Source organism: Perognathus longimembris, chromosome 9 (assembly GCF_023159225.1).
Source record: "Perognathus longimembris pacificus isolate PPM17 chromosome 9, ASM2315922v1, whole genome shotgun sequence".
Classification (NCBI taxonomy): Eukaryota; Metazoa; Chordata; class Mammalia; order Rodentia; family Heteromyidae; genus Perognathus; species Perognathus longimembris.
This window is the reverse complement of record NC_063169.1, coordinates 11,267,347-11,295,210: the sequence shown is the minus strand read 5'-3', so window position 1 is coordinate 11,295,210 and position 27,864 is coordinate 11,267,347. Positions and strand designations below refer to the sequence as shown.

Sequence of the window (27,864 nt, the reverse complement as noted above, 5' to 3'; positions counted from 1 at the left end):
CTATACTATTACACTGAATTTTGGAAGGCCCACATTCAAAACAGGAAAGATGTGGAAGAGAACTTTCAAATCAAGTCAGATCACTACATCAGAATGGGAATTCCACAAGGACAAGAACATTTCTCCTTGGCTCAGAACAGTGTTTGGCACTCCCGAGGTGTTCAGTAAATACTATCTGAATACATAAATAAAAGGTATCAATCTGCAAATTCTAGAAATAGTTGAGAAAGTTTTTTAATTGGCTTACTGTCAAAGTGATGTACATTTGATTATCTTTTTGCTGTGTTTAGGCTATGTCAATATAAATATATGAATATATAAATATAAGCTCATCAAAATTGATCATAATTGTACTCAAGAACCCATTGATAATCCCACACACACACATGTTTTTTTCTTGTGCATATTTTTACCAAAATGAGGATCCTCCAGGTCTTAGCTTCATGAGTAGCTAGGATTTCAGGGTTGAGCCAGTGGTGACTGGTGAAAATTCTTAATGGTGAGATTTAATGAAGAAAGAACTACAGGATATTTGCTTAGTTCTGAAAATACTTTCTGGAACTGAGGTCAGTATTTATAAGTCTAAATACCATAGGAATACAAATAAAAGCTTTTAAATGCCTTTAAAATAAACTCAAATGTAGATAAATTTAACAGGTTTATTTCTTCCACTGGCTCTGGGATATATCAACTATGGTCTAGGACTTTACAGAGTACTAGAAAATTGCTCTGGGCTATGTTGAAGGTTAGGTATAGAAAGTGAGTTACCATCTTCCAGAAATGATGATATTAGAGTTATGAAAAAAATAGTAAATATACTATTGAGAATAAGCTGAAGAAAATGATTTGTAGGATAGAGAAAATGAGGAGATGGAAGCTGTACAAAGATATTTTCAAAATTTGGTCTTAAAACATCCTCTGGATGCTAACTGTCATATATGCAAGTAACTGTGTTCAACAGATTGAACCCTGGGATAATAAATCATTTGTAATCCTTGCTAAGATACATTATCAGTTGCAATATTCACTTAGCACTTTTGAATCCCATAGGTCCAGAATATTTTGACTCTGTATTTCTGAATTTAATTTTGTAAATTATATCAATAATAATTTTTTCTAGAAAGGATGCCTAAACTAAGACTTCTTATTGAGGAAGAATCTTTTCTGTTCATACTACATAGTAGGTAGGGTCTTCTATTATTTGCCAACACATTCCTGACTTATATCCTAACTTTCTCCAAAGAAATGTTCCTTTTATTCATTGTTCTGCTTTTGCTTAGACATTTATGCTTCTAGAACCCAGCTGTCCATTTCCTCATCAAGGCTGTCCCACAGGAATTCCTAGTACTTAAAGATAGTGGTTAGGATTATTCATTTACCAAGGGCCCACAATTCTTTTAACAGAAGGCCTATTTGCCTATTTCTTAAAGCATGGCTCTTTTTGACACATGATTTTAAAAAATTTCACTTAGCTTCATCCCCTACCCAACACAAAGAGTTCAGTAATAGATTTTAAACTCTGGTTTATGTAATCTGTATGGGTTTCTCTTTAGGACAATCTGCTTTACCGTATGGATCCCAGAAATACAGTTTCAGTTTAAGAGGAGGGACTGCCTGTTTCTGAATGTAGTACAGATGAGGTGAAAGTTCAGCTAAGAAAAATCTCTCCTAAAAGTCCAATATTCCTTCTCCTAACTGCAACTCTCTCTCTAGATGCCAAAAGATGCCAAAAACTGTTAACACAGAACAGGAGAAAAGTTTTGTTTGGCACAGAAGTGAAAGTAATTCAGATCCAGTGACCTTGCTTTGTTCCTTTTCTTTCCAAGTGCACAATTGCTCAGAGATAGAGGCAACACAGCCCACAAGAGGAAGAAAAAAAGACAGGAAATCCTGATCTACATTTGTCCAAAATCATCAAACAATTGAAGCAACTGCTATTCACTCATATGATAGGCTTTAAGCTGTCAGCAATTCTTGGCAAATACAAGAAGAGAAAATAACTTCAACAAAATTCTGAACTCTGAAAGGCCTAGTGTTAGGTGGGTGCTGGTGGTTCATGTCTGTAATTCTAGCTACTCAGGAGGATAAGATCTGAGGATCACAGTTCAAAGCCAGACTGGACAGGAAAATTCATGAGTCTCTTATATCCAGTTAATCACCACAAAACTGGAAGTGGAAGTATGGCTCAACTGGCAGGGTGCTGGCCTTGAGCAAAAAAGTTCAGGAATAGCATACAGACCCTGAGTTCCAAACCCTAGGACTACCACTTAGAAAACAAAACAAAACAAAACAAAATGGTTAGTTTTCTTATATGTCTGTTGGCCTAAGAAAAGTTCAGGGGTGGTTACTTAAGAAAGGACATTTAAGCTTTATACTTGAGAAAATACTACTTTCTAAAATTCATGTAACTCCACACACTTCATATAAAATTTATAGGTAACTGCTTAACATTTAGCAAACCTCAGGAAGCCATTTCTTAATTATTTTTGTCTTTAAAATTTTATTAGAATAAATATAATTGTACAAAAGAGTTTTACTGTGCTATTTGCAACTTGCATCAAATTCACACCATCCATTTATTAAATTTTACCTTTTTTTTCTTTTTGTTGGTGTCAGTCATGGGGCTTGCTTCAGGGTCTGGGTACTGTCTTTGAGCTGAGTTTATTTCGCTCAAAGCTAGTGCTCTACCACTCTTGAGCTATAGTGCCACTTCCATTTTTTTCCTGAGGTTAATTGAGATCAGTGTCTCACAGACTTTTCTGCTCTGGTTGGCTTCAAACTGTGATCCTCAGATCTCAGCCTCCTAAGTAGCTAGGATTACAGGCATAAGCCACGGGCACCCAGCTTAAAGTTTACTTTTAAAGAAAATTTCATGTTGAGATGTATAAAAACAGTCTAGGATCTTTGAAGCCAGATGGAATATATTCCTAGGTTCTGATAGTAATACTTTATAAAACAGGTACAAAATGGTGCTCAATCGAATTATAATGGCTATTCTTCAAATAGTCTCTAGACTTGCTTTTAATATTTCTCCAATTGCACATGTTCAGAAGTAATATGATATTGGCTTCTAAATCTGGCACTGCCCCTTGATTCTAAATCGCGGTCACTTCCACAAATGGCTGTCATAGATATAAAAAAAGCTGAACAGGCAGGTAAGAGCTAGTAAAATCAACTAGAATGCTAGTATCAACCCACAGAACACTCTTTATATCAAACAAACGGTCATATTCGTGCATATTTTTGGTTTTGAATTCTGGAATAAAAAGTCAATCACAACTTTTACTCTCCCCTACTGCTTTGGGAACTTCCAAAAAACTGACAATAACATATTGTTCTAAAAAGTTAAAGTATTCCTGAGATGTTTCGTCCATTCACAGGAAGACAGACCTAGCCCATAACAATGAAAGTAGACTCCACCAGAGGTGAGACAATGGGAGTACATTCAGGAACTTCCCTTCTGCCACATCACAGTACTCTTTGGCCCACTTTGGCCTCCTACCAATCACCTTTTTGGTTTTCAGCTTGAAACCATCAAAGTGTGCTTCCTGTTAATTACTGTTTACTAATAAATAAAACATTTGCAAAGCATAATTTGTTTGCCCCCCCCATAGAAATTGGAGACTTTTAAGCAAGCATAACAAGAAATGTTAAAATGGGGGGGGGTGATATCAGAGATTAAACTCAGGGCTTGGACTGCCTGCTCAGCTTTCTTGTTTATGTCTGGTGCTCTACCACTTGAGTCATACCTCCAGCTCAGGTTTTTGCTGGTTAATTGGAGATCAAGTCATTGGAGATCATTTTCTGCTTGGGCTGGCTTCAGTGATCCTCCAGATCTCTCCTGAATTACTAGGATCACAGGCATATGCCTAGCAATGACTAACCGCTTTGGAAAGTAATATAACTCATATATCATCCTACCTTTTCTTTTTTTCCCCCTTTATTGTCAAAGTGAAGTACTGAGGAGTTACAGTTTCATATGTAACCTACCTTTTCTTCAAAACATCTAATTGGAGTAAGTAGAGATAGGACCTGCATAGTTAGACTTGCCAAGGATTTTTTTTTTCTCCTTTAGATTACTTCTTCCTGTTGTTTGTTTATAATACTAGGAATCAAACTTAGGTTTTCCTTCATACTTGTGAGGCAACTACTCTAACACTTGAGCTATGCCCCAGTCCTTCTGTGTTTGAAGAAAGATCCTCTTAATCTTTGCCTAGGCTGGCCTCAAACCTCCTGCTTTGGCCTCCAGAATAGCCAGGATTATAAGTAAGTACCACCACACCCAGATATTTCTTCCTTTTTATTAATTCTGTACCATGGAGTTTTATGAAAATTTCTACTACAGTCTCATGTAAAAATAAACAGCAATGACAATGAACGAAACTCTTTACTAGAGTTTGAACTCAGGGACTCATGCTTGTTCAGTTGCTCTACCACTTGAATAACACTTCTAGTCTGAATTAATCTCTTTTAAAGAAAAAGGCACAGACTATTCCTTCCCTCATTTACCTTTTTGGGTCAGAAAAAGTAAGCCATCAGTGACTATAATTAGTATAGCATCTGTAAGATGCTCAACTTTACTTTAACTACATAGAATAATCTGGTCTCCTTTCTATTATAAGTGAGATCTGTACTAATTTTCTCATGGAGCTACTGTAAGCTTCAGAAGATTTGTTACTAGAAGGCATACCAAGATGATCAACAAAATGAGGAAGGCTCTTCCTTCCCTCTGTTAAACTTATGCCAGGTAACTTTCAAGGTCTCAAGAGGAAAAGCTATACTACTACTTTTATCTTTCCTTCCCAATCTCTCCATCACGACAGACAAGCCTCAAATTGAATAAATTTGTAGCCTAGCGTGGTTCACTGCTGTAATGCCAGCATTTGGGGAACAAAGGCAGGAAGGTAAGTTTGAGGTTTTCTAGGCTATACATAGTAGAACTCTGTCTTAAAGTAAGTAAATAAGCAAATAAGTAAATGGTTACTTCAATGATTAGGTATGAATGATTATTTAATTTGTGGTTAGACTGCTAACTCTAGGCAGTTTAGATTTTTCTTAAGCAGTTCTAAGGTTTCAACTATGGGCATTATATTTGCTAATTAAATGCTCTACCGCTCAGCCACACGTTTAGCTAAAATTACTACTGTTTAAAAATTCGTTTTACTGCTTGAAATATCTAATACATAGTTCAGAAACAAAGATGACTTTAAAATGGCCAAAATCTAATATCGAAGCAATAACAAGTTTTCCTAATTGCAAGTTTCCTTAGAAAAGCAAAAAATCTACTAATATAATTGTGAACCACATTTGATACCATGGATTAAACTTAAATAATTCAAAGTATATTATGTAAGGAAAAAAAAAGTCTTGACTAATTAGCTGTCATCACACATTCCTATTTGACCATGGGGCCATGAGGAGGAAACTCTAGAACAGAGTGATTCTTTCTCAATAACTTCAAAGGTAAAGCAAGAGGACTAGAGGATACAAAAAAGAACATCAGAATATGATTTTCTTTTATCCTAATAAGGACAAGGGTATAAGGCCAAAAAAAATAATTGAAATATATGTGTCCTCAGGTGTAGAAAAGGCTTTGGATCATAGATTTGTCTTTCAGACTTTGGAGACTACATATATATTCCCAGTAGCAGGGTTTCAACATAAGACTTCACGCTTTCTCAGCTTGGTTACTTGGCTAGTGCACACTTGAGCCACACCTCCAGCCCCATCTTTTGCTCATACCTTTAGAAATAGAGTATCTCAGACTTTTCTACCCCATATTGGCTTCAAACCTCAATCCTCCAGATCTCAGCCTTCTGAGTAGCTAGAATTTCAGTCACAAATCCCTGGTACCAAGTTGACTGTAATATTCTTGGTGTCTTAAAATACTGACCATTAAAGACAGAAACCCAAACCATAAAAATAAAATTCAGTTACTTTAGTATGTGGTAATACTTTTAAAAATTCGAAAATAAAGTAGTCATATATCATAACACTGAGATCACCTTACAGCATTTAGTATTTAACAAAATTAACATAAAACAAAAGAACTAGGCAGTCTTGCATTTTAAGGAATGTGTGATATGAACAAAGACAAAAGAAGTCCACAAAGACACCCAGTATTGTGGAGAGGACACAAATGAACGCTATTTTTAAAAGAGAAAGCTTTTCTAGATTTTTCATTATAAAATAAATCTGTTGTTTCAGTTCTCAAATCATTTTTTTTTGGCCAGTCCTGGGGCTTGGACTCAGGACCTGAGCACTGTCTCTGGCTTCTTCTTCTTCTTTTTTTTTTTTTTTGGCTCAAGGCTAGCACTCTGCCACTTGAGCCACAGTGCCACTTCTGGCCGTTTTCTGTATATGTGGTGCTGGGGAATTGAACCCAGGGCTTCATGTATACGAGGCAAGAACTCTTGCCACTAGGCCATATCCCCAGCCCCTCAGTTCTCAAATCTTAAAAAATAAAGATCTTTAGAGCCCTCAATTGCACTCACCTCGACTACTATAGAGAACATTTTATTTTTGGGGATACCCTCTCAGCTAGTGCTATACTTCACAGCCTCCCTCCACCAAGCTGTCTTCCTAAACAGCATGAAGTAGATGTGAAATAGATATGACAACGTTCTCTATTGCCTTTCTGAATCATCTCTGCATTACTGAATCCTGTTTTGTGGTTTTCTATGTATTGCATCATCATTGGGGTTCCTTTGCTATTTAGCTATGATTGGATTCTTCTAATGGAAACCACTAACAGACTGAAACACATAGGAAAGGAAGTCAGGATATTTATTTCCCAAGATATTTAATTCCCTTTCTGTCATGCTAAGAGCCAGAAGAATTTATAATCTACTGTGGGCCACAGTTTCTGTCAGGTAGAAAGCCTTCTTTTTGTAACTGAGATCTCATTGGATTCAAGTAACTACTCTCAACTCTTGCCTCTTAAATTTAGGAATTAAACTAAGCTGCTCCTTCCTCAAAATGATTTATCATTGTGACAAGCATGGTGATACACACCTGTATTTTCAGAACTCCAAAGGTTAGGTTAGGAGAATTGGAGTTCAAAGATAGCCTTGGCTACCTTGTGATTTTCATTTCAGTCTGATCCTATCTCAGAAAACAGAAACAAAAGAAAAATACACTTACCATTCTTTTGTTTTCCCTTAATCTTGTCTGTGCCTTTGTAACAACCCTTATTAAACTCACTTCAATCAAACCTTAAGTGTTCCAACCATTCTTTTCCTACCAAGAGCTTAACTGAGTCCACAGGGAGGGAAAGAGACTAATTAGAAATTCAAATCGTAATATATACCCACAATACAAGAACTGGTTGCTCTGAAAAAGTAATATTCTAAGATTAAGAGTTCTTGAATCGAACTAAGCTGAAGAGCAAATTTATATTTTGAAGTTCAAGGAACTTTCCATAATAAATAATATGAAAACAAAATATATGATATTTGGAAAAAAGCTAAGATGGATGTCTAACACTTATCTAACTGCAGACTAAAAAAGGAGAGATAATGGAAAATAACCAAAGAAATATAGAACAATTTGAGATTCAAATCTTTATATTGGCAGGCCCCAAGTGCAAAGGATTCATAATAAAAGGGCAGAATGATGAAATTTAAAAACACTATGGATAAACAACTTAAACTTCAAGGATGTTCTTGTTCTCAGAAAACACATAACATAATATCTAGGGGTGAAGTATTTGTAACTTGAGTTACAAAAGGAGATAAAAAATAGAGAAAGGCAATGTGATAAAATATTAACCATATGTGAATCTAGGTGAATAGTTACTCTGAACTGTTCCTTTGGCTTTAAACAAAAATCTGGAGGAAAAAATAAGGCTCCTAGAATGGGATAAAGACAAACAGCTTTCATACAAAAAGAATGAAAATCAGATGGGATGAAGTTTCTCATTATAAATGGAATAATGTTTTCACAGTTATGGGAGAAAAAGGTTTTAGCCTAATATTTCCATCAACTAAATGAAATCTGAAGGCAAAGTAAAAACATTTACAAGTATTCAAAAACCAGAAGGTTAATTTCTCTAAACTAAGGAAAAATAATAGTTTATGCAACTTGCACAATAGAACAATGAAATACTAGAAAAACAGCCTCTTCATTTACTATCATATTAGTCTGTCTTACTATTGATGAAACACTGCAATAGTCTTTAGTTAAAAACCCTATTAACCCTATTAGTTATTAGCTAAAGACTCATTAAAAGACTAAAGCTATATATGCAGCTCAAGTGGTAGAGTTCCAGTTTAGCAAATGTGAGGCCTGAATTCAAATCCCAGTACTACCAGAGGGGGGTTTCCAGGTGTTACTCTTTATTTTGCAGATGGTAAAACTGAAGATGGGGTGTGGTGAAATGAAAGGCTGATCAATGGATACAGCAAGTTACAGTTAGATAGGAGCAAAAAAAGTTCTGTGTTTTAGCAAAGAATGGGGATCACAGATAACAATAATATATTGTACATTTGAAAAGGCTTGAAGAAATGACAATGAGGATATGTTTAACCCAATTTAAACAGTATATGTGGTATCCAAACACTACAAGGAAACATGTTACTATGTACAATTTTGTTTTTATTACCAATTAAAAAGGATTAAAACACTTAGAAATCACCCCCTACAAATCCAAAACCCAACAGATTGAATGTTAAGATGTTAAGTAACTTGCCTAAGGTTAGACAGTTGGGCAGAACCAGGATATGAATAACTGGCAGTCCAATTAGTACAATTTTCTGTACCAGTATGTATATCTTTCTCATGTAACACAATAACTGCAACTCTGCTTTATATTCTGGAATCTAATCTTGAACTTTTAACCTGTAAACTGTCATTTTTTAACTATCCAGTTTATAACCAGCATCATAAACTCAAACAGAAGTAATAAATGATAAGCTTAGGGGGGTTGCTTTGTTTTGTTTTAGCTGATACTGCAAGAGTATCAGCAAACTCAAGAGGCATTAGGTAATGTTTAATCAACAAAATTTCCCTTGGTTGGTTTAAAATTCCCAAATTCCAATCATTTAATTTTTTTCTCTTAAGTTTAAGAAAAATGAACTTTACATGTAGCCGTCATTGAAATTTTAGTTTGGAGGATAACAAAGTCTGAAAATTTGTTAAAATTTTGTTGCTTTTCCTAATATACAGTGCACTATAAGCAATTAAAGGGGCAGAGAAGCTCCTAAAATTCCCTTCATCCTCAATTTGGTAACACTTAAATTGTAACATCTTCTGAATAAGTCTCTGCTCTGGAAACTTCCTTCTATTTGCTGGTGAACAAAAGTGATTATCCTTTTCTAATTATTAACCCATTTTAGTTTTGGGATCTAAAACAATTTTCCAGTGAAAAGGAACCCATGTTTCCACTTTCTTTTGGAGGGAGTTGAGAAAGAATATAAACTTTAGAATCATTCATTATAAGCTGTTGAGAACTCATTTTAGTTCTCTGAAGGCAAGTTTTACTTACTGATTTCCAATGTGTGAATTAGTCTTAAATATTTTTGCTCAATCATAGGTTATTTTCAGTTATTCTCAGTGGCTTAGGGTAAGTATATTTGGAATACAACTCTGGTCCTTGAGAAACATAAATATCAATTTCCCTAAATTTCATATAGCTTTTCAAGGGAAGGTAAATTTGTCCACTGTCCCCTCAAATCATGAAATGCATCCAGAGAATAAGAAATGATTCAGAATTCTGGACCATTTTTCAATTTCATAGTGTACTTTACATCAACCTTAATCTGTTTTTATTTTATAAGCATAAAAGAAAAGTGAGGCACTCTCTATGTTAACGATACCTGGAGAGAGCAAGCTAGTACAACAGTAACTTTTGGTACTTAATGTTCCTTATTTTGTCATACAAATGAATCTTATCTTAGTAGAGTTCTCATCAATACAACATATCCAAATTACTAAATAATAATACAAGGAGTTTAAAGGAAATAGTGCAATAAGAATGCTTAAATGTGACCAGTGGTAAAACATGACCAGTGTTTTTGTAACTTGATATACATTATCAAAGATAATAAATATGGAACCATTAAAAAGTAAAATATTGGGCTGGGGATATAGCCTAGTGGCAAGAGTGCCTGCCTCGGATACACGAGGCCCTAGGTTCGATTCCCCAGCACCACATATGCAGAAAACGGCCAGAAGCGGCGCTGTGGCTCAAGTGGCAGAGTGCTAGCCTTGAGCGGGAAGAAGCCAGGGACAGTGCTCAGGCCCTGAGTCCAAGGCCCAGGACTGGCCAAAAAAAAAAAAAAAAAAAAAAAAGTAAAATATTGGGGCTGGGAATATGGCCTAGTGGCAAGAGTGCTTGCCTCCTACACATGAAGCTCAAGGTTCGATTCCCCAGCACCACATATATGGAAAACGGCCAGAAGGGGCGCTGTGGCTCAGGTGGCAGAGTGCTAGCCTTGAGCAGGAAGAAGCCAGGGACAGTGCTCAGGCCCTGAGTCCAAGGCCCAGGACTGCCCAAAAAAAAAAGTAAAGTATTTTGTAAAAGTACAAGTATTTTGTCTAGTCAGTATTTTTTCAATAAAATAGAAATATTTGAATTGAATACATTTGGGTATAATTATAAATAGGTAGATATACGTTATATAATAGATGGCAGATGGGGGAGTGTTTTGGCTTTTAGTTTTAAGAAATAGTATACTATGAAATTAATAGAATAAACTCCAAAGACCATATCAATGTCTGAATTTGAATCCCACCTATGCCAACTATACTAGCTTAGAATAGCTAGAAGAGCTTAGAGTAGCACTTGGTTAAAAAAAAATCCAAGCACTAAAATGTAAGTGATTATCTCTTTTTCTATCACCAATACATATGAGTGCTTAGACAGTCCCCAAAATGGTAATTGTTTAATAATAAGCATTTGTGAAATAAATGACCAACACCATTATCATTAATACTCTTTCCAAATTGATGGAAAAGTCTGGATATTTAAGTTTAGAATCATTTGCTTTTTCTCCAATTCACTATTATTAAACTGCACAAGAAGTCTTCTCTTTAGAAACACAAGCAAAACATGATAAACAAGATTTCGGTTGAGCACGAGTGCCATCTAGTGCTCATGAAAGATACAACAAACAGAATTCAGAGCAACATTTTTTTATGAAGGAGGAATAAAGTCCATACAAATGCAAAATCTAGCCTGGTGGAAGTAGCACTGTGCCTCAAAGTGATAGAACTTTGGCCTTGAGTGAAAAATCTCAAGGACAGTGCCCAGGCCTTGAGTTCAAGCCCTATAACCAACAAAAGGGAGAAAGGGAGGGAGGGAGGGAGGGAGGGAGGGAGGGAGGAAGGAAGGAAGGAAGGAAGGAAGGAAGGAAGGAAGGAAGGAAGGAAGGAACAAACGAACTAAGGAGGAGGGAGGGAAGGAGAAAGGGAAGGAAGGAGGGAGGGAAGGAGGGAAAGAAAGTGTGTGTATGAGAGAGAAAGAGAGAGAAAAAATAAATAGCTGGTCATTGGTGGCTCACACAGTAATCCTAGCTACTCAGGAGGCTGAGATCCGAGGATCATGGTCCAAACCAGTTGGGGCTGGAAAGTCCTGAGACTCTCATCTCCAATTAACCACTAGAAGACTGGAAGTGGCACTGTAGAGTGCTAGCTTTGAGCAAAAGAGCTCAAGGATAGCACATAGGCCTCATGTTCAAGCCCTATGACTAACTTTAAAAAAAGGCAAAATCTACTAGAAATTCCATAGACAGTTTTTGGAAAAAAATGTATCTCTAAAGGAAATCAAAGAATTGCAAGCTTTTAAAATTAGTATATGCCATAGCAGAGGAAACCCGTTTCAAAGAGTATACCAAAGTTCTACTCACCACATAGGGCATTCTTCTATGAACAAAAGAGGTGCACAGTATTTTTCCCTTATCCACTGTTTTGTTTTCTGTGGTTTTAGTTACTCATAGCCAACCATGGCCTGAAGATATTAGAGGGAAAATTCCAGAAATAAACAATTTATAATTTTAAATTCCACACTGTTCTAACAGGCATGATGAAATCTTGGATGTGAATCATTCTTTATTTCCTTCAGAGTATCCACATCATGTACACTATCCACTCGGTCACTTAGTAGCTATCTCAGTTTTCAGATCGGCTTTGGCTACTGTAATGCTTATGTTCAAGTAATATATAGCCTACTGGTATTCACAATGCCTGTCAATCAACTAACTTTACCTTACCATGAAGACATTGTAGTGTCACCTGACACCATAAAAAGAAGGGTGAAGACAGTACAGTAAAATGTTTTAATAAAGGAGAGAGAGCATATTTACATAACTTTTACTGTAGTAAATGATTGTAATTATTCTAACATTATTAATCTTACTGTTAATCCATTAGACTCTGCGATAGGTATGTATAGGCAAAAATCATAATTTTCACAGGGCTTTGAGTTATCTGATATTTCATCTACCTATCAGGGGTCTTAGAAAATATCTTCTGAGGTTAAAAGGGAGTTATTAATATTTTTTTTTTTTTTTTTTGGCCAGTCCTGGGCCTTGGACTCAGGGCCTGAGCACTGTCCCTGGCTTCTTCCCGCTCAAGGCTAGCACTCTGCCACTTGAGCCATGGCGCCACTTATGGCCGTTTTCTGTATATATGGTGCTGGGGAATTGAACCAAGGGCCTCATGTATACGAGGCAAGCACTCTTGCCACTAGGCCACATCTCCAGCCCTGTTTTTTTTTTTTTTTTTTTTTTTAAGTACAAGACCAGTACTTGAACTTTTTCACTCACTGGCTGGCACTCTACCAACTGAGCCATGCCTCTAACCCCAGTTATTTTGTCTTTAATGACATGTTTGGTCTTGTAAGAAAGGGAGGGATAAGGAAGGGAGGAGAGAAAGGAGAAGGGGAGGGAGGTAGAGGAGAAGGGAGAAGGGAAGGGAGGGAAAAGGGAAAAAAAGAGGAAAAGATAGGAAGGCAGAGGAAGAGAAGGGAGATGTGAGAGAGGAAAAGGGAAAGGAGGAAAGAGGGAGGGAAAGAAAAGGAACAGATGTACCCACTGAGGCAGGAAGGTCACAAGGTTCTAGACCCACATGATTTGTTTCTAATTTTTTCCATACCAAATCATAGACACAGGTGAGATTTTATGTTCAGCTCATTAGATAATCAAATGAGGAAAGCTGTTTTCTATTTCCTACTTTCTGGACAAATGCTGCTTTACTTTAAGTGCAAACAATGAGAAATTTCCTAGAATTGCAAATGAATAAGGGGGGGGGAGGATAGTGTAGGAGAAGTGAAGAAAGGGGAAGCTGCTAGAGAGGTAGGCCAGTCTTTCCCATTGAAGCTTGGCAGGCCCCAGCGAATGAGGGGGCAGGATCTGGAGAAGCAGCACACTCATTATGCGATGGTATGAGACTTCTTTGTATGGAGACTGCTTGGAAGAGTGGGCAAGAGTCAGCAACAAGGCTCAGTCTACCCCTGCTGCAGTGCACTCTCTTCTGTTCATCAGGTTGTTGGGCATATATTCTAAATTGCAGCTGTCCTCACAATCTGTTGGGAAGTCCCTCTCTCCCAATTCCGAGATCCAAAAGACAGGTTGTTAATGCAAGCTGCTTTCCAAATGGCTTCTAAAGATCTCTACCTCCTGGTATTTACTCCCTTATGTAAGCTTTCCTTGAGTAATCTACTGCACCTGAGTACAGGCTACACCTTACAACTTGCTTCTAGGAAAAAGTGCTGAGATGTCTCTTCCAAAATTAGGTTACATAAGAATGCAACTTCTCTCTTGCTTGTACCAACCTCTGGTCTTCTTACATGCTCTCTGGTGGAGCAAATGGAAAGGAGCACATGGAAGGAGCTGAGGACAGCTTCTGGCCAACTGCCAACAAGGAACCAAAGTCCTCAATTTATCAGCCTTCAAGGAACTGAATCTTGTGGGCAATCATGTGAGCAGGGAACCAGATCTTTCCCATTTAAGCCTTTAGAGGTGACTGCCTTACTAATGCCTTACCTGAACTCTCATGGAAGGGCCTTGAAGAAAGAAGACCCAATGAAGCTGTAGTCAGACACCTGACCCACAGGAAGTGGAGGCTAATACATTTATATTGCTTTAAAGCACAACATTTATTATTTAATTCAAATGTTAAAAGCTTTTCAAATCTACCAGAGGGAGTATATCCAAGGTGTTTTGACCTTGGCCTTTGTAAGTGTGCCACCTAAGCCTTGTTTCTTTCCTGGCATAACTAGCACTTCTTTTGAGGATTTACAAATTAGGTCTCTCCATCCAAACCATGAGCATGGTCTCTATCTTCTATCCAAAGACCTTTTATACCATCCCCAACATCTGAAAAAAATAAGAAGACTCCTGAGACAACTTTCTAACTCCATTTTCAGTGACCAGACTAGCTCAGAATCCAAGTGCATGTGAGGTTTCTAATATAAACCACTTGACTATGTATTATTAATTTATATTTTTTGTGGTGTTTCTATTTACTAGTTGCCAAATGGTATGAAAATACTTCAATAATTTAACAAGTATTTCTGTGCCAATGCATACTAGCTGAACATCAGTTTTAATTTAGGCTGTAAAGTTTGTTAATTAGACAAGATTCAAGATCTTAGTTCCACCATCTTTTAGTAAGTTTCAGCATAAATGCATGAATTTGAATGCCAAATATAATGTCATTCTAGGGAATTATTAGTAGATGATATTTTTGTTGTTGTTATCTGTCATAGGGCTTGAACTCAGGGCTTAGGTGCTGTCCCTGAGTTCTTTTTGCTTAAGGCTAGCACCCTACCACTTTGAGCCACAGTGCCACTTGGGTTTTCTAGTGGTTGATTGGACATAAGAGTATCATGGACTTTCCTGCCTGGGCTGGCTTTAAACCATGATCCTCAGATCTCAGTTTCCTGATAGAAATACAGGTGTGAGCCACGGGTACCTTGGCAATGCTATTTTTATTACTTCTTTTAGCCATCTCCATCACTATAACAGTTTAACAACATTGCAGTGAAAAAGACCTTTAACAAAAGTTATAGCTACAAGTTCACACATGACATGACAGATGGTACAAGGAAGATAAAAGGAGGCCGCAAAAAGGAAACAAAAATGAGGCCAAAACTTACTCTGTAGGAAAGAACAACAGAACATTAATTACTTCCAGCCAGTCATAGGCCCTTTGGTTTGGGCATGCTGGGAATAGAAGCAGTGCAGGCTTATGTAAATACACAGATAAGCTGAGAAGAAACATTGTTACATTAAAATTTATTTCCTCTATTAAACACTGTTATCCCAACAGATCCTGATCTTCCTTGCTCTAAATTACTATAATGCTCTATTTTTCTGCAATGATTTGTTTTATATATTTAAGTAATATTGCAAAAGGGGAAAGAAGAAGAAAGAAACTACAGAAAAACAGACCAGCAGTTAAGAGATCTATTTCTCTTGACCCAAGTGCTCACTATCCGGATCAAATAACCTTTCTCATTCTGCTTTCTCATCTATAAAATGTAAAACTCACCATATGAACTTGCAGGTATAAAATTAAAGAGATTTTAGGGAAATAGATCTTCAAAGAAAGCATGTAGTTGTGTGAATTCTTCCAGAATATGGATGTAAACTCCAAATATAAACAGGCAATAGTTCAGAAATGAGTTTTTGCAGATCTGGCATGCCCCTACATGCTCATAAAGTGTCATCAGCTGTTGCACTTGCTTCCAGAAACACTGGAGTCCAAGGAAAGCAACATCAAAGTGTGTTCATAGTGCTTCTTAACAGTGGCTATATCCTATTTTTAAAAGATATTATAAGTGTTCTTATTTCATACTATATAAATTGTGCATGTGTGTGTGTGTCTTATAGGGCTAGAAGTGTCAGACAAAAATAAAGATTTTAGAAGAATTCTTATTTTCAAAAAGTATATTCATCTCATCCTTAACTGAAGGAGGTAAAGTATCAAGGTACTACAGATTCAGAAAAAAAAAACCCTCCATCTCTCTCTCTCTCTCTCTCTCTCTATATATATATATATATATATAATATAATATACATATATATTTTTTATTTTTTGCCAACCATGGGACTTGACCTCAGGGCCTGGGTGCTGTCCTTGGGCTCCTTTAGCTCAAGGCTAGCATTCTACCACTTGAGCCACAGTGCCACTTCTGGCTTTTTCTGTGATTAATTGGAGATAAGAGTCTCACAGACTTTCCTGCCCAGGCTGGCTTCAAACTTCAATTCTCAGATCTCAGTCTTCCGAGTAGCCAGGATTACAGGTGTGAGCTACTGGTGCCTAGCTTCCATAAATATTTTAACAAAGGAAGAGTAAATAAAAATAATTTAGTCTTATTTTAATCAATGAATGTAAATATTACTGCAAAAACAAAAGAAAAAATATGAAGGCTTGAACCTTCATATATTACTTCACATCTACTTCGAAATCCAAACAAGAAACCATCAAAGACCAGTGTTTTAGAATTAGACAACTCTTTACCTGAATAAGTACCACAGAGGGAATAAAAATAAAATATGCTTCTGATATTTCATTGCTCTATGGGAATCCAAATACTCTAACTTGAGGTCAAATTTTGCTTAGAAAATTATTTTTCGACACTGAGAAAAAGAAACAAAATGGTTTGTATGATATTGATACTCTAAGATACACACAGGGCATGCCAATCATCTAAGAATGATGAACTAAGCTTTAAGGTACTATAGTTGTCTCTTAGTATTCACAGAAAATTGTTTCCAAGACTCCCCATCCCAGGGCTGGGAATGTGGCAATGGTAGAATGCTTGCCTAGCATACATGAAACCCTAGGTTCGATTCCTCAGTATCACATATACAGAAAAAGAACTCAGGCAACAACAAATGCTGGAGGGGGTGCGGGGAAAGAGGAACCCTTCTCCATTGTTGGTGGGAGTGCAAATTAGTACAACCACTTTGGAGAACAGTATGGAGGTTTCTCAAAAAGCTCAATATAGGGCTGGGGATATAGCCTAGTGGCAAGAGTGCCTGCCTCGGTATACCCGAGGCCCTAGGTTCGATTCCCCAGCACCACATATACAGAAAACGGCCAGAAGCGGCGCTGTGGCTCAAGTGGCAGAGTGCTAGCCTTGAGCGGGAAAAAGCCAGGGACAGTGCTTAGGCCCTGAGTCCAAGGCCCAGGACTGGCAAAAAAAAAAAAAAAAAAAAAAAGCTCAATATAGACCTACCCTATGACCCGGCCATACCACTCCTAGGCATCTATCCTAAACAGCAAACCCCAAGATATGAAAAAGACATTTGTACTTCCACGTTTATCGCGGCACAATTCACAATAGCCAAAATATGGAAACAACCCAGATGCCCCTCCACAGACGAATGGATCCAAAAAATATGGTACGTATACACAATGGAATACTACATAGTGATTAGGAACGGTGAAATATTGTTATTCGCAGGGAAATGGTCAGAACTCGAACAAATAATGTTGAGCGAGACAAGCCTAGAACACAGAAAACAAAGGGGCATGATCTCCCTGATATATGACTGTTAAGAAAGGGAGATGGAAAGACAGTAGAGACCAAGTCTGTGAAACCAAAAACTGCTTGTCAAATAGTATTCCCCACAGGATTGGGGCAGCGACCCAACAGTATTGTAACTAAAACCAAAACTCAACATATAAAGGTCAAAAATTGACCTCTCAGGGGAATACAATAGCTCAAAAGCTATGTTTGTACGTTCATATAAGACTACTGTCGACATATGGTCTAATATCGACATTACATTTAAAGCCCTAGGCGAACTTTCTTGGGCGTGGCCACGTGGCTACTGTATATATTCTTGATACGTTGTATATTGTATATATGTCTACCTGACCTAGAGAAGGGATAGAAAAACAGGGCGTAAGATATCACAAGAAATGTACACACTGCCCTACTATGTAACTGTACCCTTTTTGCACAACACCTTGTCAAAAAATTTGTGTTCAATTAATAAATAAATTAATTTTTTTTTAAAAAAGAAAAAGCCAGAAGTGGCGCTGTGGCTCAAGTGGTAGAGTGCTAGCCTGGAGCAAAAGAATCTCTCAGGGACAGTGCCTGGGCCCCGAGTTCAAGTCCCAGGACACACACAGACACACACAGACACACACAGACACAGACACACACACACACACACACACACACACACTCCCCATTGCAACAATACCAAAAATCCATTGATGTTCCAATGCCTTATATAAAATGGATAGTATCTGCATATAGCCTATTCACATACATAATCTCTAGATTACTTATATATCTTGTTAGGGAATAATGATTAGAAAAAGAGTGTACATGTTCAGAACAGATGAAATTTATTTTCAAATATTTTCTTTTACTTGCAGTTGGTTAAATACAATGATGTGGAACACATAGGGTTCCATTGTGCTTACTTTTGGGGGGGAAAAAGTAAAGGTAATTATTGCTAGCTAGCAGTTGTCATTAGTAAAAGTACCTAGGTTGTTTTTTTTCTTTTGTTTGTTTGTTTTGCCAGTCCTGGGGCTTGGACTCAGGGCCTGAGCACTGTCCCTGGCTTCTTCTTGCTCAAGGCTAGCACTCTGCCACTTGAGCCACAGCGCCACTTCTGGCCATTTTCTGTATATGTGGTGCTGGGGAACCGAACCCAGGGCCTCATGTATACGAGGCAAGCACTCTTGCCACTAGGCCATATCCCCAGCCCAAAAGTACCTAGGTTTTTCCTAGATTTTTTGAATTTTAATTCACAACATATAAGCAACAAAGTTAAAAAACAACAACCCTCAACTATTGTTATTTCAGATATCCAGCTAAAATTAGGCAATCTCTTAATCATTATGTAACTGAGGTGAAGTCACAACTTAAGAAATCAATATTAAAATGCTCTAATTTAAGCAGATACACGTTGAATTATAGAAAGAACATAAAAAAGGACTTTCCTTCACGGTTTTAACATAACCTTTTATAATTCTAATGGCAATTTTCTTAATAACTGAGTAAAAAAGAACTCAAATACTTTAAAGTATGCATGGAAGACATATAAATGGAAAAATTATTTCTATGTGAGTTCAATATAATGATACAATCTGAGCTTGATTTCTCAAAAGACAATTGAGTCCCCCCTCACACACTTTTTTTTAGCTGTAAACAACTTACTGTTTGCCTTGTAATGTAATACCATATTTTGGGAAATTTCAAACATTCATAATCCACAGGAAAAATACTCAACACTCCTACACAATTTTTTAAAACCCACAATAGTGCAGTCTTTCAGCTACAAAGCTAGGAGCCAACTATTAAACCAGTACTTTTCCACTAGTTACTTGCAGGGCGGAGAAGGGGACTTTCTGCACTGCAGAACGTTAGGGTCTAAAATAGGATCATTGCAAAGAGTTACTACAACACTTGCAGTGCCAGCACTGTCATGGCAACAATGAACTAGCTAAGAGAATGCTCTTTTAACATTCAAAGCTAATCTTGAGTCTATTACTCATGGAAATATACCAAATTTTCTTTTAGGCAATGCATTAAAAAAGCATCTTTGAATCTTTTTAATGTAAAGGTAAGCCTTCTATATGCCATGTTTCCAGCACCATAGTCTACAAATTCTCTAGGCTATCAGTTAAAATTTATGACAATGAAATGCAAATTGTACACTTCAGAAGAATTTGAATACAATTTCAAGATGAGTCAGATTTGAAAAACAATTTTATATGTAATTTAATAACATTTATGAAAGTAGTTTTTTCCAGAAACACCAAGGTTTTAAGTTTTACCTTTAGGGTAAAATAGTTTGGAAAAGTAATATAATTCTAGTGTTAGGAATTTTATTCAGATAGTATGATATACTGATAAGAAACTATTGAGTTTCATGGTTTGAGTCTGGCTCTTCCTTTAATTAGCTTGAGCAAGTTATTTAACTTTAGATTTAACTTATCTGGACCTTGAGTTTTCTAGATGAATAAAATGAAACTAAGTCTACATCCAAATAATGTCGAGACTTAACAAATTAACATATGAAAAGTGCTACCAGAATTGTGCACTATTGAATTGTGCCTGTTCTCTCTATATTAAGAAATATTCAGTGGGGGTACCAGTGGCTTACACAGTAATCCTAGTGTCTCAGGAAAGTGAGATCTTAGGATCAAGGATCACAGTTCAAAGCTAGCCCAGGTAGGAAAGTGTGTGAGACTCTTCTCCCATTAACCACCATAAAAACTACAAGTGGAGCTGTGGCTTAAGTAGTAGAGCAACAACTTTGAGCAAAAAAGCTCAGGGACAGCACCCAGGTCCTGAGTTCAAGCCCCAGGATTGGCAACAAAAAAAGCAAAAAACAAAACAACAATAATAGCAACATAACCCATAGCTGACCTATTTTGAAGTCAGCAGGAGAGTCAACTGTTACCTCATCTCTATCTACCCATGTTTACCTCAATCTACTAGATACAATATGAACAAGCATAGGAGCTCAAGAAAAGCACATACTTTCAAGAAAAATTGAGAAATAACATATAGGAACAAAATCTTTCAAAGCCTGTAACATTTTCTGAGTTTTCTATTTGGTAAAGTAACTTTTGCTTGGGTGCTTTGTTCTACATTATAGCAATCTTTCTGGGCAAGCAAGATTGAAAGAACTATTTTTTTTGGGGGGGTGGGCATTTTGCTCAATATGTCTTTCCTTTGGGTAGGCAAGGAGTAACTGATAGGACAATTCTAATGTCCCTAGTAGTTCTTTAAGGCAAGCCAACTTCATAATAAATGACTTTCTTGGAGTTCTAAACATAAATAGACCAGGCACAAAGGACTCAGTTTCTTTCTGACTATATTGGCATACAAGCCATCACTTGCTTCCCTACATTTTGTCACTGAAGACATATTAGAGAGTAAAACATTGCAAAGTGGAATAGACTAATGTGACCTAAGAGGAATTCAGAGTTAAGACAAGATTTATAAAAATCCTAGAGATGCTACTTCCCCTAGACAAAAGAACTTATAAAGTAGGTAAAAACTTTCTTGGTTACCCAGAGACCCTCAGGCACAGTATACTAGAGGGTTCAACTTCCCAAGTAGCTCTGCAGAGGGTGGGAGCACTAAGAGTAAGGTTGCTAAGTTTTAGTAAACATATATTACCATTACCTCACAACTCTGAGCAAACTGAAGCTTAAGAAACTATGTAACTTACCCAAAGCTATAGAGTTTGGCAAAACAGGACTTAAACCTAAGTCTGACTAACTCTCCAGACAATGGTCTTGACAATTATCTACAAATGTTGTCTAGGTAGTAAAGTACAGACTTGTCCACAGACTTCTTAATGTGCATTTAATCACCTGGATGACACATTCAGCTGCCTGCCTGTCTGCCTGCCATCCCTTCCCACTGGTAGTATGATGGTATCCCAGAAAAATCTTGGACTACAATGAGGAAATGGAAGCCACAACTACAGATCTGCCATCCACCCTGGCTACAAACTGCTGGGCAAAGTCCAACACCTATCCCAGGGGCAGTGAATGGTTGGAAATATCCTATGACACAGATAGACATTAGCATCAACCAACTAATGCATGAACACTTAATTTAATGTACAAAAGGCAACTAGGATTATTGATGTATCTGGATACAAAATGTGGAATATATAAAACTTAATTACAAAAAATGAGACTATATATTCCTAACGTAATGCTAGCTTTGATTTTGACTCATTGTTATTTGCTGAGCACTATTATATACATCCACCCATGTTTTCCATGTTCATTTAATTCTAAGAACTGTCTTGTACAGTTGTTATTATTACTATTATCCTAGCTGTGCAGATAAGTAAGCAGAATCTCAAAGATTGTTTATAACGAAATTTTCACAATATACTGAAGTTTACATTTTTTTTTCTTTCTGTTTATGCAGAACTGAGGAATTGAACCTAGGGCTTCATGCATGCTAGGCAAGTACTCTACTGCTAAGCCACATTCCCACAAAATGAATAATACAATGTCAATTCTCAGATGAAGAAACAAATTATAGAGGCTTATTCTTGAGTATGTACCTAGAAAATAAAGCCCTACATGATCTTTAAACTAGTTTGAAATAATAACTCTTGGAGTCAAAGTGAGGGACTATGGATTAACTTAAGACTAGATATCTGGGGCTGGGGATATGGCCTAGTGGCAAGAGTGCCTGCCTCATATACATGAGGCCCTGGGTTCAATTCCCCAGCACCACATACACAGAAAATGGCCAGAAGTGGCGCTGTGGCTCAAGTGGCAGAGTGCTAGCCTTGAGCAAAAAGAAGCCAGGGACAGTGCTCAGGCCCTGAGTCCAAGCCCCAGGATTGGCCAAAAAAAAAAAAAAAAAAAAAAAAGACTAGATATCTGTAAAGTAAGTCAGAAAAAAAAGAAAAGAAAAGCTTCTTCGTTTGTCTTTGAAACAGAGTCACTATTAAAATGAAGTGAAATCTCCAGCCTTTCCTTTACTATGTCAAAGAAGATATAAGCATAGCATTTGGCATGCAGTAGGTATATAATACTGAATGAAGTAATTCATTAGTTCAATTGTAAAATCTATAAATTCCCAATTACTTTTCCATACTCAGAAGCTGTCACAACAAAACCAAGTATGTACATGTTATATTTCACAGTTATCTTCCAATGTATATATCAACTTGCTATCAAAAGCAAATGTATCTTAATCTGACTGTAATCACTATCAATGACAGATTTTATTCTGTGAGAAAACTTATCTCCCTATCATGTAAATCACCTTTTATCTTTGAGAGACCTCTTAAATATGTCCTTCAGTACCACTGAACGTAATATCACTACCACTATTTTGCAAGGCCTACTCTTTATCACATGATCATAAGAATTTCTTGCTGTGTTTAGGCTATGAATAGCATTTGAAAAATTACTCAGTTATAATTATAGACAGCGAACACCTGCCAACTTGCTAGAAAATGAAATCATGTAAAATTTAAAGACAAGTGTGCAATGCTTATCAAATGCTGAAATCTCAATAGTAAATGTTCACTTTTAGTATCCTAATTACTTTCTTGATTCCACATAGAATTAATAAAGTATCTTAGCCATACAGTTAATTTTTATAGTCCATTTAAACAGCTTTTAAGTTAAAACACTAAATGAGTGTTATTCACTAAATAAATATTTGTTAAATAATTACATATGAAAACTGATTTGTGTACTATAAGTCACTAAACTCTCACCATAAATATTGGTTTCCTTTTAGTATGGTTTAAAAGCTTAAGAAAGGCTGGGGATATAGCTCAATGACAGAGTACTTGTCTAGGTTCGAAGCCCTGGACTCAATCCCTAGCATGGGAATATGAGTGGTGAAGCCTAGAAAGTTATCTTAAAGCAGTTTTATAGTATATGTAATAATTTTTAATTCAAAGAAGACCTTATTTGACTTTTTAATTTAAAAATAGAATAAGTGACCAAGGGTGAACAAAGGCAGCAGAGGTGCTTACTAGATACTATGTTGAAAATGAATTATACAACTTGTGGGTGAAGATGAGAGGGGAAAACTGTGAGTGAACTAAGGGATAATATTATCCAAAAAGAAATTATTCAAAACCTGACTTATGTAAATGTAACCCCTCTGTATATCACCTTTATAATAACAATAATTTTTAAATAGAATAAGGTTTAAATAAAACAGAGTTAAAATACCTAACAATTCCAAGATTTCCCTACTTTCCTGCAATCTATCAGATTGCTCTACAACTAGTCCTACAAAGACATTAAAACATTAGAGGATGGATAATTCTTGTGTTGCTAAATTTCACATGAGTTTTTTTCTGCTTATAGAAACTGAAACTGATGGCTGGGGATATAGCCTAGTGGCAAGTGCACTTGCCTTGTATACATGAAGCCCTGGGTTCGATTCCCCAGCACCACATATACAGAAAATGGCCAGAAGTGGCGCTGTGGCTCAAGTGGCAGAGTGCTAGCCTTGAGCAAAAAACAAGCCAGGGACAGTGCTCAGGCCCTGAGTCCAAGCCCCAGGACTGGCAAAAAAAAAAAAAAAGAAACTGAAACTGATTTTCAATCTCTTTACTTGCAAAGTGTGCCACAAACGGAGTATACTATCATGCAAACATTCAACAATAAAATGCCAACTTGGAATATTCAATAAATGATCTCAATAATCATCCTACAGATAGTTCCGAAGTATTCCCAATAAAAGACAGCATTTTAAAGAAGTAAGTATCTTTTAAAAAGCCCTTCTTTCTATATACTAACTTTGTGGGTAATAATACCTTTATCAACAGCAATTTAACTAGGTATAGCAATCAACTAGAAGAAAGCCAAACATGGTACTATTCAGAAGAATCCTCCCAAACTGATTCCTTGAGTACACTGTGCCAGTATAATTAAATGACTAGGTAGTTTCTTCAAGGTCAATTAAAGTCATCCTTAATGTTTATTACATTTATAAGAAAAGCAGGATCAAATTAAATCCTATTTTCCACTGATTTCAATAAACAAATTTTTAGGTAACATGCTGTGAGAAGACTGAAAACTTCTACCAAAGAAGAAACTAAAATTGGTGGCAATACTTTCGTGGTATTGATGCATTTTTATTCTTCACTAAATTTTAAGCAGTGTCTTCCCTTTCCCTAGTATTAACTCTGTCCTCCCACAAATTCTATAATTTTTTTCCATGTCAATAGTTTCTTCCAGGCAATATGAAATTTTACAACATAAAGACTGCCTATTTTCAAATATGGAAATATTTATAACTAATACACTCTAAATATTACCTGCCTTGTCAAATTTTAGGTGATCAAGAAACCTTCATTACCCAAGATTCTGTTACTGTTTCAACAAGTCTTTAAACTGGTTGTGCCAATTATTATTACCTATTCAAATGATAAAAAAGATAGCAAATTTCTGGTGGGTTAGAAAAAGAAAAATCAGCATAATTCTAAGTAAGACAAAGAGGACATCCTTATTTTAGAACCCTTTTAATACATGAATGATTTGTACATAATAGGATTCTAAGGGCACAAAATGTCAAAGATGAGAGAAAAAATGTATTTAATCTTAAATGATCATTGCAGAGGCTCTTCCATGATGTCATGAACAACCCATGACTTTAAAGTGAAATTTAATACTCATATATTTAAGATCTCATCATTGGGGGCTGGGAATATGGCCTAGTGGCAAGAGTGTTTGCCTCCTACACATGAAGCTCAAGGTTCGATTCCCCAGCACCACATATATGGAAAATGGCCAGAAGGGGCGCTGTGGCTCAGGTGGCAGAGTGCTAGCCTTGAGCAAAAAGAAGCCAGGGACAGTGCTCAGGCCCTGAGTCCAAGGCCCAGGACTGGCCAAAAAAAAAACAAAAAACACCAAAAAGATCTCATCATTGTACAATATACCACATGCCATTTATAAATAACCATGTTAGGGAAATATTTTTAAAAACTAAACCATTTTTTTCATTGTGACAGGAATATTGAAAACTTAAAACAAAAAAGCATCCTTTCTAGTTTCAATCTTCCTGAAGAGTCACAAAGGAAGAAGACAGAATGCATTTACATATTATAGAGAGGAACTGTGATAGAGAAGAATCAATACAATAAAAGGTAAAAACAAAAAGATTAGGTCTGTATTTGTATTTAAACCATTTTGGAAAACAAAGTTTTGTTCATGTAATTTTTATAGTCTATGCAAAAAAATCCCCAGTATTCCTCAGAACTTAAAAGCAAGGAGAGATAGTAGTCAAAGGAATGAGAAAAGGCACCTAGAGAAGCCACAGAGGAAAGAGACTGAAAGGGAAAAGAAAGGGAAAGGAAAAGGAAGGAAAGGGAAGCCACAGGGACTGAATCCTTAATGTACAAGAAAAGCCAGAAAATAGTGAATATGGAAGAGAAAAGCTTAATGTAAATATTGAAAGAGGAGTCTCATATTTACTGTTATACCTACAAGTCAGCAGTGAATGTTTGACTACCTTAAACCTCTGACTTTGGTAGCAATAAAGAGATCAACATAAAGCAATCATTTAAAAAGATGAAATCTGCTTCTAGAAATGTTCCGAATCTGCTACATGTTATATTTTATAGCCCATTTATACATACATTTAATATAATTCTAACAAAAAGTCCATATTATGGTAGACTATGTAATGTTACTCACTTAGATACAGGTGCAGTTTTAAAGGACACCACCAGATTTGACTGCCTTCCCCGGCCCCCCCCTTCTCATTGGTACAAATTCTGCTTAATTGGGGATGGGGAAGCGGTTCCTGGTCCCTAGTGGCTTAATGCTTGTTAACTGAAACTAAAAATACAAATCCCAATTTCCTTGCCAGTGACTGAGAAAAGGACATGTGACCCAGTCCTGGTCAATAAAAACAAAGTCTGTTGGAGGGCTTTTGGGAAAAGCTTTTCTTCTTGACAGACAGACACATGGGAAGAAAAGTGTTTTCTTCTTAACTGCATGTGACTGCTGTAGCAGCCTTGCAACCATGAGGGGAGAAAATATCACTTGCTCTGCTGAGGAAAGGAGAACAAAAAAAGATGGAAAGCAAAAATAGTAATGTACTCCAGTACCACCATACCCACATGCACACACAAAATTTTGGCCATTAAAAATATTTTTAAAAACTGGCAAAAAAAGGCATCAATCCTATAATTGCACAACATTCAAATATATTACGTGAAATAATAAACTTCCTGACAGATCTACAAACCATATGTCACCCAGCTGAATACCAACAAGACACTCCAATTTCAAATGCAACTCAAACAATTCTGAAAGCGCACCATATCCATAAGCAAAGGACTGGGTTCATGGCTCAAGTGATAGAGAGCATGTGCCTATCAAGCACTAGACTTTGAGCTTAAAATGCCATTGTGCACATGCACATGGGCACACACGCTCATGTGCACACACACATACACACACAAAAGTGTATGGAGATTAAAATAAAGTTTCTAGAAAAACCTAACATAAATGATCTCCTGTGATAAGAAGGGGAAAAAAACCTTTATTGATTGTCCAGTTCCCAGAATATTTGGAATGGTTTTCAAATTAGAATAGTTTTCAAAAATATGTTGAATATACTTAAGTATGTTGCTAATATATAATCAGTAAATAGAGAACAAGTGTATAAACAGAAAAATGCTGTTTCCCTATATGTCAATATTTTACAAGTTTAGCCATTTGGAGTGGAATCATCCTAGCATGACCCCACCATTTTCCCTTACCTGATTCTAGTCCTCTAATTGACCTAGCACAAGTAGTTAAGGCCCTACAGGGACTCTGCAGGAACTGTATATAGTTCAGCTTTTGCTGCTTTACTAATGAATAACAGGAGGCATTGTGGAGCATTCTCAGGTGGGACTAATGTTAGGGTATGAGCAGAGAGGCAGAGTGGTGGGAGGCAGAGTGGTGGGCAGTGAGGCGGGGGAAGTAAGTGAAAGTCGAGTCATGAAAATGATGTACATCCTTAAGTTTAGATCTATTGTATTATAAAGGGTCTTACACAGGAAAATAACATTTCCATTTTTCATAAATGTCTCTGTAGCCATGTGAAAGATGGACAGAGGAGGGAGGGCCGGTGAAGGCTGGAGAAATGAAACATAACAGAACTACAACAAACAGCACAGATAAATCTATGGAGTAACTATTTCTAATCAGATATCTCATAGGCAACTTAACTTCACAATGTATAAAACAGAACTCTTCTGTCTCTCCCACTCTTCTATCACAGGAAATGATTGTATTATTTATCAAGTAGTTCAAATCAGAAACTTCAGAGCAACTCTTGCTCTGATTTTCCTCAACTCCTAAATCCAAGGAAAATGTTCCAGCCTGGCCAGGTGCTGGTGGCTCATGCCTGTAATCTTAGCTACTCAGGAGGCTGAGACCAGAGGATTG

General features: G+C 36.7%; 1 protein-coding gene and 1 long non-coding RNA gene across 2 annotated transcripts in view; both read right to left on the bottom strand.

Moving 5' to 3' along the window:
* Positions 1-27,864, bottom strand: part of Sesn1 (sestrin 1) — a 90,767-nt gene that overhangs the window by 57,250 nt on the left and 5,653 nt on the right. The gene's annotated exons all lie outside the window — the stretch shown is intronic.
* Positions 6,398-27,864, bottom strand: LOC125357070. Its single transcript, XR_007212057.1, has 3 exons — positions 26,726-27,864; positions 8,636-8,638; positions 6,398-6,439 (listed from the first exon to the last, which is right to left on the bottom strand). It is a non-coding gene; the product is annotated as an uncharacterized LOC125357070 (long non-coding RNA).